The sequence below is a fragment of the Toxorhynchites rutilus genome, chromosome 2 (assembly GCF_029784135.1).
Source record: "Toxorhynchites rutilus septentrionalis strain SRP chromosome 2, ASM2978413v1, whole genome shotgun sequence".
In the NCBI taxonomy this organism is placed as follows: domain Eukaryota; kingdom Metazoa; phylum Arthropoda; class Insecta; order Diptera; family Culicidae; genus Toxorhynchites; species Toxorhynchites rutilus.
The window spans coordinates 252,964,949-252,978,289 of NC_073745.1; positions in this window are offsets into that span (position 1 = coordinate 252,964,949).

Genomic DNA, 13,341 nt, shown 5'->3' on the forward strand with positions numbered 1-13,341 from the left:
TTTTTTTCTAACGTCGGTGGAAACAGCTTTGCTAGTGAAGCTGACCGAATGAAATTCGCTTAATTTCGATCCGCTAGTCCTGGTGATGAATATAACGGTAAAGCAATCTGCGCTTCGTGTTGATGATGGACGTAATCTTCTGAGTCAACTACCGGCTTAATTGTGGAGAAGGCATTACGGTTTCTCACATGGTTTCTTTTCCGGTTGAAATGTAACGATGTATTTGTAACCTGTAAATATGTATGAAAGGTTTGCTACACTTTTGGTTTTCAATATTTGAAACATCGTACTTACTCCACAGATACGGGAACCCTTATTCGGAACTAGTTTGTCGTTTTCGCAAAAATTGACCCAGCGCGTCTGTAAATACGTTTTCGAGGATATACGATAAAAGCTAACGCGAACATTTTCACTCGTATTCGGGCAGCCTTCCACTGAGCAACGCATTTTTAATGTCCACTTTCCCTGATATACACCCTTATCATAGTTTTCGAACGAATAGGAAACGTACGCAAATCCCATCCTTGTTTTCGTACGAGCCATTCGTCGTATTTTCAATTTACAGTCGTACTAGATCAAGTTATTGGTGTACTACATTATCGACATTGTTGACAATCAGGAGGTGTTTACGTATTCGCGACTACGAAGCTGAATTTGACAGCATGTGTGCGTGAAGCGAATGTCAACAAAGAATTGCAAAAAGAATGTGATTTTTAAACGCACCGTTTTTAACGTTTTTTGCGGAAATTTTCGTAATGGTGAGTATGTATCGAAAGAACTATCCTCTAGGATGCTAATTTAGTTAAATCACATAAATTTACTGCAGGGGAAAACGTTTTCTTACCGCATCCGAAGGGCACTGTCTTTACTTGTGAAAAAGTAAACAAACTTTCAGGATACTAAATTTTAATAAAAATTAATAATTGTGTGCAAAATTTATCTTCCAAACGGTTGGAAAATGAGTTTTCCTTATGCAGTGAAAAAAACTTTGCCGTAGCTTAAGCTGAATTTAACATATAAGTGTTTTTCTGTGACCTTGTTTCATGCATTATCAGGAGCCATCAGTCGGAGAAAATGAAACCTGCTACGTGGCTGTGGAGTTTGCGGATGTGTTCGATTACGCTGCGGGTGGAAGCCGTTTAGTCGTCGAAGGCGAAAGAGTATTCAAAGCTGGACATCTTTTAATAGTTGATGTTGAAGAAGTTCACGATGAAGGCTTCAGTATTTTCTCGTCCTGCCTCCAGTCATCATCTCCAAGCTCGGAACCCCATAAATTAAAAATTCGTACGAAAATCTCCTTCTCCAAATGGTTGTTTTCGTGTTCCTGTAAAGCTGGCAAAAGAAAGTGCAAACACGTCATGGCTGTTTTGTATCATTTGCTTAAGTATGTTTTATTTTATTTCTTTATTATTGCACATTTTGCACCAAGTTGGACTGTTTCACACTTTTTCAAAAGTGTGAAAATGTGAATGTGAATACTTGGAGAGTAGAAGTTCGACACGATGAAATGGAGGCTACAAATACGGGAGGTTTTTGTAGGTTCTATCTTTAGCCGTAGTCGTTGGATCCAGTCTAGATACCGCGATTTGTCCGTTTTCGGAGGGAAGGCATGAAAAGAAATTCCGGGGCGATATCTCTGCTTACATCTGGGGACGACACAAACAATACGGCTTTTGAATTTTGCAGATCGTTTGGAGTCAGCTTCAAGCAAATTTCGTCCGACTTGCATGTTCTCCGGGCAATTTGCGCAGCTTTTGACGTCCATATTTCACACGTTCTAAGGAAAATATTTTGAAAAATATTAGAGCACTGATTGAATAGAAGCCAGATCTTTGTATTTTAGGTATTTTATGAACACTAAGTGGATATTTTTATATCAAATTTCATTAATTCGGTTTACCTCTCTCGCAGGTAGATTGACAGAGGGTGTGCTTCAACGGCTTTTTTTCACTACTAAATGACAATAAATTTTGGTTCGGAGCATCGAAACAGCTAAGAAAAACTATTTTTCAACAATTTCCACTAATGGTAAGATAAACACGGTACAAGTTTTCGAGAAATTAGTATATTAATTACAGAGAAAATATGCAACGGTTTGTTTACATATTTTTCACTCACACGCGAAACTTTCATAGGTGGCGACACCGTACCTTCGATGACGCGAATCGAACGTGTTTAATTTATGATACAAGGTTATCTGAACATTGGAGTTTATTATTGCGGTTTTTATTTGTGCGGCTTAATAAAAACAAGATATAAAGCTGGTGAGATTTTTTAAAACATGTCCGGACGATTTGTACTCTGAATAACATGATTGTTCGAAATTGTTGAACACAGATAATCTTCCGCTAGAGGAACAAGATCCGGCTATTCTAATTGCGGTTTGTCGGCTATCATACAATCGGACATGCAATGCGTGTGTGTTCGCCCTATTCGCTATAAGACTAGTCGGTATTTGTCATTCACAAAATCCCTGCTATGCAACCGGCGTCCGGTAGCAGTAGATGACCTTATTATGTAAAAATTTGCCAGGTTCCGTCGCAATTACGAGTTCAGCAACCGGAACCAACATGTTACTGTGAAAAACTACATAAGTGCAGGTGAACAACGACACCAAGATAAAGGAAACGAGGAAGAGCCAGAATGGCTGTCGGCAGGACCTACCTTTCGCTTGGACACAATCGATCTTTGTGGATTCGATGAAGATGCCTCAATCAATCGCCAATCGATCCGTCGACATGCTAGCACAAAATCAAGTCAAAATAAAATAATTGCTCAGCAACAATTTTTATTGAAATTCTCACCAAAAACCAACAGACCGATATTTTGCGCCGAATGCTCATGAAAAACAATGTTGAGAATATAACAAAACAAATGCAATAACAGCATAAACAACCCGATAGTCGCGTCATCCATCCCAACGTGAGCTTCAGTTCCATATCCAATCCATCATGCAGAACGCTTTGCTCCGTAAAAATCCGCAGGATCAACACAAGGCACTTTGTCATCAGAACAGTCGAATTGCTGCCGCTAGAGATGGGCAAATCGTTCACGAACGGTACGAAAGAACTAGTTCGCCGAGAAGAGTGAACGAACGATCGTTCTTTTTCAAAGAACGGTAGTTCTCCCCACGAACTGATTGCGAGTGAACGGTTTGTGAACGAACTGATTCCGAAAGAACGGTTTGTGAGTGAACTGTGGGAGAGCGAACTGATTGAGAGTGAACTGTTTGTGAACGAGCTGTTTACGAGTGAACCGTATGGGAAAGAACTGATTGAGAGTGAACTGTTTGAGAACGAACTGTTTGCGAACGAACGAGTGCAGCTGAACTGATTGTCGCTGGACAGAATGGATAAATATAACGAAAACGCTCCTATGAAACATAAAACGATATTGTCATTTATGAGCAAAATGCATGTAACGCAGGGTTTATTTTGGTCAGGTATACTCAATTTCAGGTTAAAAATTAAATTAGATTTTCGTAGTTTTAGAGGGAAAACTATATATTTTCAATTTCATGTATTCTTTCAATTCCGCGTAACATGCATATACTTCCTGATTATCAAAAAAACCTGGGGGAAGCTGGGGCGATTCATGAATTGGGTAAACATAAAATCTAATAGTGAGGTCAAGTTGAGAAAAAAGTTTTTTCGCTGCTTTCAATCCATTTTTTGGCCTATTGCGTGTACGTGTTATCGTGATTGTTTTATGATTGATTGTTAGTAAAAATCGCCGCTCAATTTTTTCTCTAAATGAGCATTATGAAATATGATCTTACATGGAACCTGTGTGTTGTCCAAACAGAAAATATGAAAAATTGCGCATACTTTGTGCGCATCTAATTATTACATGTACTTTTGTCGGCCGATTAATGTATTTTCACATACAGTTTGCTACTTTTAAAGAAGAAGCAGCTTATCTTTCCCTACTAATTTTCAAATATATAAATCCCATACGTATACTATCCAATCCAACGATATCAATAGCTGTCTATTGGTGGTGGATTCCAGCTAACATTCTATGTTGTTCTTAATACCGCTAAACGAAAGAGCGAAAGAACGGTTCAAAAGAACTGATTCACTTAGATGAACGGTTAGTGACTGAACCGTTCATCAAAGTGAACTGTTTTGCCCATCTCTAGCTGCCGCTGCCGCCGTGGCGAACGGCGAACCAAATGCAACTGTGCAGCAATTCGTACTATCGATTTGTCCAAATATGAAGCGAAGTCTTTCGGTTCTTAGCCAAAGTGCTAACAATTGTAATCCCTCCAATGAACTGTTCCCAGCCAGTGACAAATATCCTAATGGTACATATTTCTCTGCAAACTCTCAAACTCTGCGACTCTGCCGGCGCAATTACCCTCCTTCACGCAAAATTGTATCAAGAGAAACGTGGTGGTCTCATGAGCGCTAGAAGTTCTTACAAAGCATCGAATTCTACAGATCAACTATTACATGTTACGAGAGAGCTGGATTATAACAATGCATTTACCAGTGCAGAAATGGTTATCTCTTGCAACACTCAAATTTAATGCTGATTCTACTATATGTTACAGTTCCTCATGAGCACATATTTCTATGTTTGTGGTTGTTTTTTATTACTTTTTATAATAACGCGCTTCATATCATCCTTATCATAATGCAAGCCGAATTTTGATACAATTCTCACTGTCTGATTTATATTTTGCAAAATTGTATCGATTTATTTGTCGTAGCTTTTCCCAACAAGTTTTTTAGCATAGGACGATTACAGGAACGAAAGTTCATTCTATTTTTTGAGACTGCAATCGCTAAATATTTTTTAGGAAAAGCCGTTGTTTAACTTCACCACTAGCATCTGTGTCAATTATTATCATGTGAAACTTTTTCCCCTAGCTTTGCGCTCGAGGTCTCGTGTTCAAGTACATATCTACAAATAGCGGGAGCCAAAGAGGAAAAGTCGAAAAGCGGTCTCGATGAGCACGCTACCCTACGAAGGTCGGCGCTTGTCGAAAAATTCCTCCGGTTGTCTGTTGGGCGGTACCCGGAACAGACGTGCTCACGTCAATTCCGGATGCAGCACATGCGATGGGACGACCACTATGGACACCAGATAAATCCAAACGCTGAGCGAACATGAATATTGATTATTCAATAACGAGATCAAATCGATTGATATGAGTGGAACGACAACTTTGCAAGGATCACCACGTTCGCGAAGAAACTGGAGAAAATTATCCAAAAAATTTTAACCATTCACAAGCCGTCGGGACTGCACTTTATTTATTTATTTATTTATTTATTTATTTTATTTATTTATTTCATATAGCTCATAAACTTAAGGCTGCTGCCTTTTATGTTCTAGGTTTCAATTGGTAAAACAAAGTGCGTCGTATAATATTTGTTTCTTGGTATTGATTGTTTAAAATACGATTCTTTCTAATTATCTAAAGTGCTCATTGCAGTTTCTCTTGAATTTAATGGCAGAAGTGACGGTCTGTATATTGTGAGGTAATTGATTCCAGTAGGCAATTCCCCTGATAAAAAACGAATTTGAATAATGAGATGTCCTACATCTGTAGATGGAAAACTTCCTACCTCGCTGTGTTCTTAATGGTTTCATGATTTCGAGTAGATATGACGGACTCTGTTTTTTGAGTAGATTAAATATCAAATTAACAGCTCTCAATTTTCCAAAATTTATTAATGGGCATCCCAATAATGTATGTTGTAAATGTGAAACTTTATTACTTTTTTTCCACGAACTCGAAAGAAATTCACTGTATTTTCGTCGGACCCACCTCACATCCAGGAGAAAAAAAAAATTACGCAGTAATTTTTTTTTTGTTTTTGTTGGGTGCCAATTTTTTTGTTATTGAACTTTTTTGTCCATTGATTACAATGAGATCTAGCTCATAGATTCAGGGTCTTTCGGATGTGAGGCGTTCTAAATCACGACAACTAGTTTTTAGACTAAACTAACCTTAACATTTATTGTTCACATACATTTCCTTTGTCTCCGGATCCACGAAGCCACCACGCCACGTCTCCTGCTGCTGCTGCTGTTGCTGGTTCCCGATGTCCTGGATGACTCCTCTTCATGAACTGCCGGTATTCCGGCGGGAAAATCTCTGCTGTCACGCAATGCTGCGCGTGATGACGTAACAAGGTGTACGCTCTCTCAAATAACTCCACAATTCATGGGGGTAGGCCGTGGCACTTTGAAAACTGTCACACGGCTTTCCGTTCACTTGCACGAACGTTTTTTGGGATTTTTCCTCAGGAATTTCGATCCCTACTTTCTCACTCGAGTTACACCGTTGATACGTGATATAATCACCGGCGGATAATTTCCACAGAACGTGTGGTTTAACAACGTGTTGCCTCTTAGACTCTCGAGGGCCGAATAGTCCTCTCACACGTCATTCGACGTCCTTTTATTATCTCTCCCATTCCTATTGACCAGACATGGCGGGAACCGGATCCTTGGCTGTGATGAATATGGCATGGTAGCTTGGGTGACTGGTGGCAGGCTTGGGCGGCGATTGGTTGAAGTTTTACATTATATAAGTGATATTTCGAGTTTACAATTGTATTTTAGTATAAGGTATCGATTGTATTTTTACTACAAATAAAACAGAAATTCTATTTCAAACGAAAAACATTAGTTTGTTTCAAGCGTTCTTCTTCTTCTTCAATGGCACTAACGTTCCTAGAGGAACTTCGCCGTCTCAACGTAGTATTACTTGCGTCATTTTTATTAGTACTTAGTTGAGATTTCTATGCCAAATAACACGCCTTGAATGCATTCTGAGTGGCAAGCTCTAGAATACGCGTGATCACAGTGCAAGTCGGAGGAAATTTCTTTGACGAAAAATTCCCCCGACCAGAACGGGAATCGAATCCGAACACCCGGCATGTTAGTTATGACGCTAACCACTCGGCCAAGGGAGCACATGTTTCAAGCGTTACGAGAGGTGAATACAATAATGAGCCGACTTCATACACAGTAAATACATATGGTACCGCACACTGGTAACACAGTTCCCTTGGTAATTGAAAAATACATTCATGCGGAAGAGTTTATTTTAATGTTTTCTATCCATGTAACACTGTGACCAAATATTTTTCGATCAAGTGCTATTAACAGGTGGTTATCGAGTCAGCAATAACCACTGGTGGGCTTCGAGTATCTAGGAAAATCTGGAAAAATCTAATCGTTTTTTTTATCCAAAATATATATTTTATTAAGGCTCATATGGCGTCAGCCTAACGGGGCCGGAAGTTCAATATTTTGACAATGTTTGCTTAGACTATGTTAGTAATATGTAACCGATTACTCGCGGTTGACTCGAGGTTAGTATTACAAGTGTTCTCATAATTGGTATGTCGCAGTCTTCGATGCTCTGTACGTGTGCCCGACACGGGATACTTCCTATTGGGATGCAGCTGACCATAAATCAGCAACGCCCCCCTAGTCTGTACCCCATATCTAGCGTGGTGCGTCTTTCTCGACTCGAGGAATCCAGGATAGAATGGTCACTAGCCGGCGCAATCATCAGCTCGTGTAGAGTTATCATGAGCGGTACAACCTTTGGCTCTTGTTGAATCATCAGTGGACTGCACAACCTTTGGCCCGTGTATCTGTAAAGAGTGTGGGTATGTATTGCCGCGACTAAGTAAAAGTTTATAGATCGGATAGGAGGGATAAGAAACAGGGACACAACGAAGGAAACATCATTAAACGTTGACATTGGCGTTTCTGAGGAACAGGTATAGATGAAGCAGAAGATCAAGATCACGGCTACCTAAGATATCCCGGACGGGGATATCCGATTGCCTGCCTTGTGCTCTCAGTGCTCTAGAGAGCTGAGAGCGAGCAGCATGGAACCGGATACACGACCAGACAACATGCTCGATGTCGTGGTAGCCATCGCCACAATCACAAAGATTGTTTGCTGCGAGCCCAATGCGATAGAGATGCGCGTTTAGGTTGTAGTGATTGGACATAAGCCGAGAAATCACGCGAATGAAATCACGACCTACATTCAATCCCTTGAACCATGCACTCGTCGAGACCTTAGGGATAATCGTGTGTAACCAACGACCGAACTCATCACCACTCCACATGCGCTGCCAACTTACGATCGTATACTGACGAGGAATGTGGAAAAATTCATTATAAGCAATTTGCCTTTCAAAAAATGTGCCTTCTAAAGCGCCCACCTTAGCTAGCGAGTCCGCTTTCTCATTCCCCGGAATCGAGCAATGAGAGGGAACCCATGCTAAGGTAATCGTGAATAATTTTTCGACCAAAACACTCAATAGTTGTCTTATTCTTGTTAGGAAATAAGATGAGCGTTTATCAACTTTCATTGAGCGGATTGCCTATTGAGCTGAGACTGTCTGAAAAAATAAAATAGTGGTCGATGGGCAATGTTTCAATGATCCCTAATGCGTAATATATCGCACCCAGTTCAGCGACATACATGGATTTTTCCATGGATTTTTTGTCGCATGGACAGATCAAAAATGACAGAGGAATTGCAGAAGTATGGGAAGCAAACTTGGTTGGAGATGCCTGGTGAAGGGTGCACGTCGTGTGTAAGGTTCTCATGGTATAAAGATATAAAACTTGACTGAGGAGTCAGTTGGAGTAGATTTTCGAAGTTATCAATTACTAATGGATTCATGATCTTGCAACGGATGAGAAATCTGCAGGATAATTCTGTGAACCTAAGAGTAAGCGGGGGTACTCCTGCCAAAACTTCGAGACTCATCGTATGTGTCGAATGCAAACACCCCATGGCTATACGCAAGCAACGATATTGTATTCTCTCCAGCTTGAGAATATGAATCCTGGCAGCTGATCGGAAGCAAAAACTGCCATATTCTAACACTGATAATATCGTTGTTTTGTACAACTGAATGAGGTCTCCTGGATGGGCACCCCACCATGTTCCGGTAATTGTTTGGAGAAAATTGATTCTTTGCTGGCATTTCTGTTTCAAATACGCAATGTGTCTCCCCCAGGTACACTTAGAATCAAAATATACACCCAGGTATTTGAAAAACATAGAGTGTTGGATCGTTTTGCCGGATAGGTGAAGCTGGAATTGGGCGGGTTCGTGCTTCCTAGAAAAAACGACCATTTCAGTTTTCTCCGTAGAGAATTCGATACCCAGCTTGAGGGCCCACGTGAACAGATTGTTCAGGGTATCTTGCAACGACTTTTGCAGAACGACGGGATTAGTACCCGTGATGGAAATAACTCCATCGTCTGCAAGTTGTCTCAGCGTGCAGTCTCTAGTCAATCTAGACAATCATCCATATCATTGACGTAAAAACTGTACAAGAGGGGGCTTAGGCAGGAGCCTTGTGGTAGGCCCATAAAACTGTAACGAGAAGATTTCGAGCTGCCATGAGAGAAAATCATGTGCTTTTCTGACAGTAAATTGTACAGGAAATTGTTAAGAATTGGTGAAAGTCTACGATTATGAAGCTTCTCTGAGAGAATTTCCATGGAAACTGAATCAAATGCCCCTTTGATATCGAGAAAAACGGAAGCCATTTGTTCTTTGCGAGCAAATGCGATTTGGATTTCAGAAGATAGCAGCGCGAGACAATGATTTGTCCCTTTACCTCGGCGGAAGCCAAACTGCGTATTTGACAGCAAATTGTTCGTTTCGACCCACTTGTCCAAACGAAGTAGAATCATTTTCTCTAACAATTTACGAATACAGGATAACATTGCAATCGGCCTATACGAGTTGTGATCGCAAGCCGGCTTGTTGGGTTTCCGTATGGCTATCACTCTCACTTGTCTCCAGTCATGCGGGACAATATTCAGCTCCAGAAACTTGTTGAACAAGTTCAGCAAACGCTGTTTTGCCAAGTCGGGAAGATTCTTCAACAAGTTGAATTTAATCTTGTCCGACCCCGGAGCTGAATTGTTACATGAGAGAAGGGCAATTGAGAATTCCACCATCGAAAAATTCTCATAATCGCTTTGAAGTGGAATGTCGCGTACGACGTATTGTGCAGGAGCGGTGTCGGGGCAAACCTTCCTTGCAAAGTTAAAAATCCAACGGTCAGAGTATTCCTTACTTTCGTTTGTATGGTTCCAGCCACGCATTTTCCTAGCCGTATTCCAAAGAGTGCTCATAGCGGTCTCCCTTGACAAACCAATGACGAACTTCCGCCAATATCCACGCTTTTTTGCTTTAATCAAACCTTTTAGTTTGGCTTCTAGAGCTTGGTACTTTAGAAACCATTCCACTAATCCAGTTTTCCTGAATTTTTTGAAAGCGGATGATTTTTCAAGGTAGACCTTTGAACACTCCTTGTCCTACGACGTCGGAAAGTGGTAGCCGGTACACGTTTCTTTTGAGCTTGAAGTGCGCTTTCGTAAATCAAACTCGATATGAAGTTATACTCTTCGAGTGGAGGAAGTTCATGCATTGAAACAATTGCTTCAGATATTATTTCCGCAAATGTTCTCCAGTCAATATTCTTCGTGAGGTCATACGAAATATTGACTGACTCACGAGAGCTTGATTCATTAACGATCGATAAAATTATTGGTAGGTGATCACTACCGTGGGGATCTTGGATTACCTTCCACATGCAATCCAGGGATAACGAAGAAGAGCATAGAGATATGTCTAGCATGCTTGCCCGTGCAGGAGGGTTGGCTATTCTGGTTGCTTCCCCAGTATTCAAAACTGTCAATTTGAAGTTGTCGCACAGATCATAAATCAAAGTGGCACGGTTGTCATCGTAGAGTGATCCCCATGCTGTTCCATGGGAGTTAAAATCACCTAAGATTACCCGCGGCTCCGGCATTGCCTCGATAGTATCGAAGAACTGATGGCGGCCTACCATAGTTCTGGGAGGGATATATATCGAAGCAATGCAGAGGTCTTTGCCATTGATTTGTGTCTGGCAAGCAACAACTTCAATGCCTGTCATCGATGGGAGAGTGACTCTATAGAAGGAGTGACATTTTTTAATCCCCAATAGTACGCCACCAAACGAGTCATTTCGATCGAGGCGAATAATGTTGAAATCGTGGAAAATCAGCTCATCGGCTGAAGAAAGCCATGTTTCACAGAGAGAAAATACATCACAGTTAGAGCTGTGAATTAAAATTTTAAACTGATCTAGTTTAGGAATAATGCTTCTGCAATTCCACTGTATTACAGTGGTCAAATCCTTGACCTCTTGCACTGAATCAGGCATCGAGGGAAATGAACGCTGCCAAAAAACCACATTTTTCTTTCAAAAATGTTCTCACAATCGGAAGCAAACATAATACTATGCTTTTAAGAGGGTCGTTTATATTTAAAGCATTTAAAATGTTGTCCACCAGGTTTCTAATCGTTGTTGAAAAATAATCTGCCAGTTCCCCTGGGAATTGCGAAAGAGTTTATTTTAATGTTTTCTAACCATATAACACAGCGACCAAATAATTTGATTTTGTAATTTTTCAGTAGTGTAATTAGCTGGAAAGCTTTAGAAGATTATTCTTTCCCATCAATAGGATATTTTCGTATCCAATATTGTATGCACGCGCAACGGAAAATGTTTCGTATCGCAAAAATTATATAATTTTCAATCGATTATAGCTCAGTCGCCGAAATTTTCATACCCAAAGAGTTCATTCCCCTCTAGTTTGCCTTCCAAATTGCCATCGTAAACCACACCTTCTCTCGATTCAATCACGCACGAAAAGCATACTTAACCGATATTCTGGTGGTGAAACCCATTCATTTTTCGTGAGGACATCGACAAACAACATCGTTACTGAACGAGCTGAACGTGCTGGACGGCTGGGGATCGAGGGATTCATTACCTGGCCTGACCTGACCTGAAATGCAATCAGTTTGTTTCAACTGTGAGGGAGCGCAGAAAAGCCGATCGACCAGAAGGAGACGAGAAGGTGACCAAGAGAGTATCAGCATCGAAAAACGGTTCCCCGGGAAGACATCGAAGCAGCCGCCACACACAACCGCCCTTTTCAGGGCTCCAAATTTGATGGATTAGAGTTCAGAAAAGTTTTTGTGGGCCAAACTGAAAGGAGCATTTTCGTTTGGATGCCATTCAGCATCGAGAAAATTCCGGAAAGATCTAATCGTTGCTGAAAAATAATATGCCAGTTCCCCTGGTAATTGAAAAATACATTCATGCGAGTTTATTTAAATGTTTTCTATCCATATAATAATGCGACCACATACATTTGCTTTATTGGATTCATTTGCATATTGGATTCATAAAACCTTGAGCTTCCAACGTAACGCTCTCGTTTTCGAAGTCCCCCAAATATTCATTTAAAGGGTGTGTCACATCAAATTGCATCACGGAAAAAACGCTGTAGAAATTTAATTTTTAGGAATTATATCTTCAGCTTTCGCTTTAAAATCAGATAAGAGTGTATAGATCACGTTGGCCATGCTTCACTGTCAATTTTTCGTAAATTTGGAAAAATGTCGTCGAACGAAAAAGAGCGTCGTGAATTAATCCTGTGCACTCATTTCGAGAATCCGGAGTTGTCACATCGGGACATCGGTAAGATGCTGGGAATCGTCCAATCCACGGTCAGCAGAGTACTAAAACGATATTCGAGAACCTAACCATCGACCGGAAGGTGAAGAACGGCAAAAATGGATGCTCCGTCAGTGAAAAAGATCACAAGCGCGTAATTAAGCAGTTTAGACGTGATCCGAGAAGTTCGGTCCGGGATGTCGCCAATAAGCTGAATTTGTCAAGTTCATTCGTACAGCGGACCAAGCAGCGGGAGGGCCTGCGTACATACAAGGTTCAGAAGGCTCCTAACCGCGACGAAAGGCAAACATGGTGGGGAAGACGCGAGCCCGGAAGCTGTACACCGAAATGCTGACGAAGCCGCATTGCCTGGTAATGGACGACGAAACCTACGTCAAAGCGGACTTTCGTCAGCTGCCGGGCCTGTTGTTCTTCTCCGCAGAGGACAAATTCAGCGTTCCGGAGGAGATTCGCAAGCAGAAACTATCCAAGTTTGCCAAAAAGTACATGGTGAGGCAAGCGATCTGCTCTTGCGGAAAGCGGAGCGCCCCATTCGTGATGACCGGCACGGTAAACGGGCAGGTTTACCTTAAGGAGTGCCTACAGAAGCGCTTACTACCACTATTGAAGCAGCACGAGGGCCCGACCATCTTCTGGCCGGATCTCGCTTCGTGCCACTATTCAAAGGACGTGTTGGAGTGGTACGAAGCCAACGGGGTCACCTTCGTGCCAAAGGAAATGAACCCGCTCAACGCGCCGGAGCTTCGCCCAATAGAGAAATATTGGGCGATTATGAAGCAGGCCCTCCGGAAGAACCCAA